Source organism: Natrix helvetica (assembly GCF_964273705.1).
Source record: "Natrix helvetica genome assembly, chromosome: 2".
Lineage (NCBI taxonomy): Eukaryota > Metazoa > Chordata > Lepidosauria > Squamata > Natricidae > Natrix > Natrix helvetica.
Genome location: NC_138552.1, coordinates 278,342,224 through 278,351,075, shown reverse-complemented (window position 1 = coordinate 278,351,075; position 8,852 = coordinate 278,342,224).

Here is an 8,852-nt window from a genome sequence, read left to right as displayed (position 1 = left end):
TAACTCCAAGGTTAACTTCAGTCCAACAATTAAGTAAGCAATACCCCAATCAAGAAACTGCCAAAGAGCCATCAGTAAACAGCCCAACCAAAAGGTCACGCCCCCTTGGAGTCTGAGATGGAAGACGAACAGCTGACACATAGCAGGAGAGAGGCTCCATCGGTTGTGGAGGAAACTGGAGAAAGGCAAAGTCAGGCTGGGCAGAGCAGGGGAGAGGTAGAACAAGGGAGAGGGGGTTCAGATGAAGACCAAAGCCCACCCCCTCCTCATCCTAGGGAGCGCAGGAAAACGCAGAAGAGAGCAATGGGGGTTGCGTGGCTTACGAGGTGGTCTGGAGAAAAAAATGGTGTTTATTTCATTAAATCGGGGGTCCTCAAACCTGCCCCTGGACCAGATAAGTGCAATGAGCGCTTGTGTTGCTGCAGAGAGTCTCCCCATTCAGGGTCTTTTTGTGCAGGTCGGAGGGGGTGAGAAATTCCGACATGCTTCAGCCTCCAGGTGCGGGGCTTTGGGCGAAGGCTGGAGGGAAGTGCCGCTGGTGGCGAAAAGCCAGAGGGCCTTGTTCCTGTGGGACAGCATCCTGGCCCAGAACTGACTGACCAACTCAGCCTGCTGAGCCCCCAGGCGCCAATACCTGGCCTTACACTCCCGTAGGTCTTTCCTCTGGAAAGCCTATGCTCGTAGTCCTCAGTGAGATGTTTTTGCTGAGCCTCCTTCTTGATCAGAATTTGAACTGAGCCAGCTGTTTTGCTAACTCTTTCTCCTGGTGGCTGCTTAGCTCCAACAACTGCTTCCTTTTGGGGCCCTAAGGAGCCCGGGCGAAGAGTGGCTGGGAGGGAGGAGCCCCTCAATATGAGTGACATAAGTTGGCCATGCCCATCCAGTCACATGACCACCTAACACCGCTCACCCAGCCAGTCATTAGGCAGATCATATTAGTGGTCCGCGGGATTTAAAGTTAGGAATTTAGTGCTCCCTGAGGTCCGAAAGATTGGTGAGCCCTGATCTAGGCCACCCTGAACAGCAGCCCCAAGGGTGGGCCTGACTAGAGGCCTGGGCCTCAATTTCAACCCTACTATCTCTGATGCCATTCAAAAAGGACACTTTGCACCATTCCCCAAAGTATGCGAGCCTTGGGGGATGGCATGGTTGCCCCCAGGACTCTTGCTCCTCAGGATCTGCTACACACTCTAACCTTCAGCCAGGTTCTTTCTGGGGCCTCCCTGAGGCTGCTACAGGTCACACAAGGCCTCCATTCTTGAAGGAGCCTTGGAGAATGTTTTTCCATTGTCTCTGCAGCTTCTGAAATCCACACAAAAGCATGCACTGTTCTTACACAATTTTTGGAGGTGCCGGAAGCTTTGCAGAACTTTTTGAGGCCGAGCAAGGGCATGCCCCATTCTTTTTTTTTTTCAATCAAATTTTTATATTTTATATTCTTTATACATACCAATGCGTGAATGGTGTGGTCACTGGGTAACATTCATTTTAGTACACATAAACATAGTCTTATTATCCTAAATATTACATTTCATTTCCATTGTTTCATATTATTTATACATGTCTTTTATTATCACCCTCCCTTTCTGAACCATCTTTCTGTCCTTTTGTATATTTTAACATATTAATATATAATTATTATTTCCCCCCACTATTTTCTATCCCTATTTTAACTTTTTTTCCTTTCATGTCGCTATAATATTCAAAGACGTGTTTTCCATCTATTTTGTTGTTCATATTTCCATAATTAAATCAACATTCCATCCTTCATTCTTCCATTTTTCAATATCTCCTTATACAGGTTTATTATCAATCACAATCACTTATGCATTTAAAGTATTTCTATTCATGTTCTTTCCAGTTCTTCAATCCATATAATTCCACTATTAACACACACACACACACACACACTATTGCCCCTTAAGTTCCACTGTTATTCATATTTTATACATATTTAGTAGAACAGTCATTCAAAGTCTATTTTTTCCATTCTTCATATCCATTTATAGTGGGCATGTCCTGTTAGATTGGGTAAAGGAAAGGCACACTCAAGCTAAAGGCAACAACAGCTCTTTATTGTAACAGAACAACTGTACAATCCAGTGAAGGTTCAGTCTGATAGCAGCCCTTTTATAGGGAGCTGTCAGACCCTTCGACCATTGAGATTGAATCTCTGTTCCCGCCGGAACAGAGGACCTTGGTGGAAACCATTATAACCGTTGCTAATATCCAACATGTCCCATTCTTGTATGGCTTCCCCAACCTCCAAAAGTCACACGAGAACCAGGCCTGCTCTCAAGAATAGTTGTTGGGTGTTGGGGAACCTTGGCATGCCACCCAAAATGTGGTGTGTCACTTTTAACACACAGGTGAAGTTGACTATTGCAGGCCTCAGGTTTATACTAATGTTAAATGAGAAATTAAAGTTAAAAACTTTTCAATTCCACGAGGAGGGCTTTAATTAACTATTACAAATGACTTGAAATCTTAGCATTTGACACTCAGTATTTGAGTGTCACAGATGAAAGAAACCCAGACTGAAGAAATGGTGGGATTACAAATTATATTGCTGGTCCCACTGTTTAATGACCACAGTGGGACCAGCAATATAAGTGAAGTGGTCACTCATGACGCTGGTAGCATCTCATGTTAGCTTTCCTCTACTGTGCAGACTTATGGAGGTCATACATTCAAGGACTAGTGATAAAGTTACTTTTTGATCAGTCCTAATTGCAAATAATTGTTGCACAAGGCAGTTGCTAAACAAGGACTGTGTATAATACAGAATTGGAAAACTAATAGGAAGAGCAATTTGATGATGGGGACAATTGCCTAGAGCTGTGATGGCGAACCTATGGTATGCATGCCAGAGGTGGCACCCAAAGCCATTTTGGAGGACACGTGAGACATTGCCTTGTCAGTTCCAGTGCACATCCACACACTGGCCGGCTGATTTTCGGCAGTTTTTCACCCTCCGGAGAGCAAAAATCCGCCCAACACGCCAACCGGAAGTCCATTCCTGAACTTCCGATTTGTGTGTTGGGCTTTTTTTTCGCTCTCCGGAGGCTTCGGATCACGCGCTCATGCACGGGGAAGGGCGCATAAAATTATGGGTGTGGGCACGTGCGTGCATGACACCCCTCCACTTCCCCCCTGCGTTTGGCACGCGGTGGCAAAAAGGTTAGCCATCACTGGACCATAGACATGGGGGGGGGGGTTTCTCCCTTTTATTGGATATCTTCAAGCAGATGCTGTATAGCCATGCCAACAGATTAGACTCGACTGAGTAACTCCTTCCAATTCTATATTTTATGATCTATTTTCATTCTGAGGGTCACTTTGGTGTAAAGCTTAAGAACTCAGAAATGAAGAGACGAGTTCGAATCCTGACTCTTAGGCATCAAGCCAGTTAGATGACTTTGAAGCAGTCACTCTCTGCCGGTCCTAGGGAGAAAGCAAGAGGAAACTCCCTCTGAAAATCTTGCCCAAAAAACCCTGCCAGTTTCCAGGAGACAAGACTGACCTGAAGGTGTTTGACTTTCGTAAAAGGGTTTGCCTTCTGAGTAATTTTGCCCTGTATCTATGTTACAGTTTAAAACTTACACCATTTTCTCAGAGCACATAAATTTTCTTTCATTGATTATCATTTTTGAGTACTAAAAAGGAAGAATATTAAAATACACTTAAGCTTTCATGGGCTCATGAGGTGGACGTGTCGTACATAACATAAATCTTAATTCTGAATCCAGTAGGGGGCACCAAAGGAATGTGACAAATTTTTAATTTTTGCCTACTTACCATTGATCTAGTTATGAAATTGTATATAAATTTTTATGAAATGTTTACCTTTATAGTTTTAATATGATTTCACATGTTGTTTTAACTTTTGCTGGAGTGCCACCCAGAGCTGGTTAGAACATGGACAGCTATATAAATAGCTATATAAATATTTTAAATAAATACATCAAAAGCATAAAACTTTATGTAAGGACCAATTAGAAAAACACAAAAAGGTTATAAAACTGTAGCAGCAACCTATTTAAAATGGACAGGCTGGACAAAACAGCTTTTCTGATTCATACAACACCTGATCTATTGATTGGATGATGCAGTTGTTTGAATATCTGATGTAAATTTACCATGGTGATTCTTTGATACAATGCGGTCACTTCCATAAACCTGAAGCAGATTTTTCCTCCCTCTAAAAGATTTAAAAAAAACCACATCACTGAGCCTCAAACTAGCCAATCAAATTCCACACTTCCTATGCTGTGGCAATCCTTACGTTTATTTGATGTAAACTACTTTTCCTAATTTCAAAATATTTTACAAAAGCCTACAGTTCCCTATGTTTGTGTGTGTGTGTGTGTGTGTGTGTGTGCGCGTGCCTTCAAGTTTGGGGTGTTATGTAACTAACAATAGTATTATTATGTTTTATTCTAATTTTTTAAAAGTGAAAACATTGCAGTGTGAAAAACAATCGTGAGTCTTTAGTGCCCAGAAATAAGTGAATTATTCACTGATGACGTAGATGTCAGGTCCAATGCCTGTTCCTCCATTTCAATCACAACTCAATCAGCAGCTTAATTCTGAGTACTTTATTAGCCTTTCCACCTCTGTCCCCCTTCCCATTCCATTCTTTGGAGTACAAAAGCATGAAAACCCAACCTCCAGAGGCAAGCAACCATAAACCCAACCTATTCATGATAGATGTTTGCAGAGGAGTGGCCCTTGGGAGGCTGGATAGTTTACTCTTTGCCTTCCTGGGAATTCTTAAAGTACGGTCCCAACATGTGTGATGAACAGAGTTGGCTTATATTGTCATGCTTTTAGTTTCTGTGGTGGAGCTGGCAGTTATGAGTTTCACATTCAACATAACACAAAATACCAACCCAGGAGAAGCAGGGATTTGAGTGCAAAGTAGCATGAAGATAGGACAATGAAAGTCTCAGCACTGTAGGGTCTTGTAAACCCTTAAAATAATTAAGGTTCCACAACCTCACTAACGAAGTTTGATGACAGCTTAAGAATATAAAATGAAGAATATGAAATAATTGTTGTTGTTGTTGTTAGTTGCAAAGTCGTGTCGGACCCATAGTGACCCCATGGACAACGTTCCTCCAGGCCTTCCTGTCCTCTACCATCCTCTGGAGTCCATTTAAGCTCACGCTGACTGCTTCAGTGACTCCATCTAGCCACCTCATTCTCTGCCGTCCCCTTCTTCTTTTGCCCGCAATCTTTCCCAGCATTAGGTTCTTCTCCAGGGAGTCCTTCCTTCTCACCAAGTAGCCAGTATTTGAGTATTTGAGTTTCCTCTTCAGGATCTGGCCTTCTAAAGAGCAGTCATGGATGATCTCCTCTAGGACTGACCGGTTTGATGACCTTGCAATCCAAGGGACTCGCAGGAGTCTTCTCCAGCACCATAGTTCAAAGGCCTCAATTCTTTGGCGCTCAGCCTTCCTAATGGTCCAACTTTCACAGCCATGCATTGCAACTGGGAAAACCATAGACTTGAATATACACACTTTTGTTGACAGGGTGATGCCTCTGCTTTTTAGTATGCTCTCTAGATTTGCCATAGCTTTCCTCCCCAGGAGCAAGCCTCTTTTAATTTCTTGGCTGCAGTCCCCATCTGCAGTGATCTTGGAGCCCAGGAAAATAAAATCTGTCCCTACCTCCATTTCTTCCCCATCTATTTGCCAGGAATTGAGAGGAATAATAGAATCCTTCAAATAGGGATGTTGTTTAAAACCTAGTGGGAACAACAGCAAAACCTATCACTTCTCTAGGAAAGGTATCCCATTCATAAGAAAAGGTCTCAAATAATATTTTCCACACCGTCATCCAGGAATTGATTAAATTATGTAGAAACAAGCCACTAAAAGTTAGAACTGATTAAATTATCCACTGGACTCTCTGAGCTTCCGTATCAAACTGACAAGCTGTAGAAACGCAGCAGGAAACTCCTGACAATGATAGGATTAGGAAGATTTTGCTATCTTCTTTAAACTTCAACCCATGTAATCTTGTACAGTACCAAAAAAGACAGATTTAATCAACCAAATGTCAAGACTAACCTCATGAAAGAAATTGCATAGATTGACATGTAAACAATGAAGTAACACAGAAAGGTCTGAGCTCATTTTTATTTAGGGTGGTTGATTTGGACCTCCCTCCCAAGTCTGAGACTCCTTAGTTCTGCAGAAATAAAACAACTGAAAGTTGCCTTTCTCATTTCCAGCAAGACTTATTGGTCACTTGTGCCAGGAAAACAGAATCCAGTTGAAGCTCTGGCTAACATAACTGCAAGGTTCATAATCGAAAAACTGATCCAGATTAAGGGATGCAGTTTTATATTCTCTGTAACTAGAAAGTCAGTTTGGTCTAGTGGTTAAGGCATCAAGTTAGAAACCAGGTGACTGTGAGTTCTAGCTGTGCCGTAGGCATGAAAGCTGGGTGACCTTGGGCCAGTCACTCAGTCTCACCTCACAAGAGAAGATAGGAAGGGAAAGAAGTATTATGTATGTTCGCCATCTTGAATTACTTGTTGTTAGTTGTGAAGTCATGTCTGACCCATCACGACCCCATGGAGAACGTTCCTCCAGGCTTTCGTGTCCTCTACTCTGAGTCTGGAGTCTCTTTAAGCTCACGCCGATTGTTTCAGTGATTCCATCCAGCCACCTCATTCTCTGTTATCCCCTTCTTCTTTTGCCCTCAGTTATTCCCTGCATGAGGCTCTCCTCCAGTAAGTCCTTGCATCTCATTAGGTGGCCAAAGTATTTGAGTTTCCTCTTCAGGAACTGACCTTCTAAAGAGCAGTCAGGGTTGATCTCCTCTAGGACTGACCGGTTTGATCGTCTTGCATTCCAAGGGACTCACAGGAGTCTTCTCCAGCACCATAGTTCAAAGGCCTCAATTCTTTGGCACTCAGCCTTTCTTATGGTCCAACTTTCACAGCCATACATTGCAACTGGGAAAACCATAGCTTTACCTTTGAATTACTTATAAACTAATAAAAGTGGGATAAAAATACAATAAATAAAGTGCATTGTAGTCTTCTGCCAGTTTAGTAACCCTGTCCTTCACACTCATGGCAGATTTGTGAATGTAGGTGTGCAAAATCATTATCAAAGAAAATGTTGCACGTGCAGTAAAGGTGCCCTTTGTGTAGAGATTGGTAGAATGAATTTGCAGTTTAGTTGGTACGAACAGCAGTTTACCAACACTACATCAATATGGTACAGCAATTAATTGCATGCACAAGAGGCCAGGCTCTGCTCAGCTGGGAAGTCACTGTAGGCCACTTTCAGTCTCACAATTAAAGGGGGGAATGAGAATAGTGATACCAAGGATATTGTAAACATTGCCAAGATAATATTGGCAGAATGGTTAGTACACTAAATAAATATTAAAAATTACTCAGTTTCTATGACACATCAGTGAACTTTATTTTTGCTATTATTCCACTCCATGCTGTTACAGTTCAAAATATTGAAATTAACATGGCAGTAAAAATACAGGACAGACACTAAGCATTCCTGGGGCTTGCTGTTATAATACTATATTGGAAACTGCTGAAGGGCTTTTGAAAGCCTTTCCTCTTGTGGAGCCAACATTTGTACCAACCGGGTGAGAGGGAATTGTAGAAGCAAGTGTGCAGTTCAGAAATCCTGAGAAGGTAACAGTGATTCACCAGCCATGGCTGGCAGTGGGTCCCAGCTCTCTTCACTTACAGGAGATGGTAAGATAGGAACCCAGTTCTATGGCATGATAAAAGATCCAGGAACAACTGGTGTGTGCCAAGATGGATCATTTGGGATGGAGCTGACTGGAGGAGTTGGAGAGGAGGGTGGTGGAGGATTGGAATGAACAAAAGTTGGAGATGAAACATATTGATGAAGCAGAGTCTGAGAAGTCTGCATTCAGTTCTGGTCGCCACGATGTAAAAAAGATGTGGGGACTCTAGAAAGAGTGCAGAGAAGAGCAACAAAGAGGATTAGGGGACTGGAGACTAAAACATATGAAGAACGGTTGCAGGAACCGTGGGTATGTCTACTTTAATGAAAAGAAGGACTAGAGGAGACATGATAGCAGTGTTCCAATATCTCAGGGGTTGCCACAAAGAAGAGGGAGTCAAGCTATTCTCCAAGGCACCTGAGGGTAGGACAAGAAGCAATGGGTGGAAACTAATCAAGGAGAGAAGCAACTTAGAACTGAGGAGAAACTTCCTGACAGTTAGAACAATTAATCAGTGGAACCGAAGTTGCCTCCAGAAGTTGTGAATGCCCCAACACTGGAAGTCTTTAAGAAGATGTTGGATAGCCATTTGTCTGGAATGGTATAGGGTTTCCTGCCTAGGCAGGGGGTTGGACTAGAAGACCTCCAAGGTCCCTTCCAACTCTACTATTGTATTGTATAACGGATATTGATGAAGACAGCTCGAAATAATTGAATAATTGAATGCAGTTGAAGAGGGGGCAAGCAGGAGGAAAGCAAAGCCTGGCACTGGATTAATGCTAGTTGGATTATTGAGAAAAGAAATGAAAGTGATTGGCTGGATGGGAATTGGTAGAAAATACTATGGCTAGAGGAAGGGAAAGAGGGGATGAAGGATAAAGTGGCTGATAGAGTGCTCCACTGGAACACTCTGAGGAGGGTGGGGGGGTGGAACAGTGGTGGGATTCAATTTTTTTTACTACCGGTTCTGTGGGTGTGGCTTCGTGGATGTGGCATGGCTTGGTGGGCATGGCAAGGGAAGGTTACTGCAAAATCCCCATTTCCTCTCGATCAGCTGGGACTCAGGAGGCAGAGAATAGAGGGGGGCGGGGCCAGTCAGAGGTGACATTTACCGG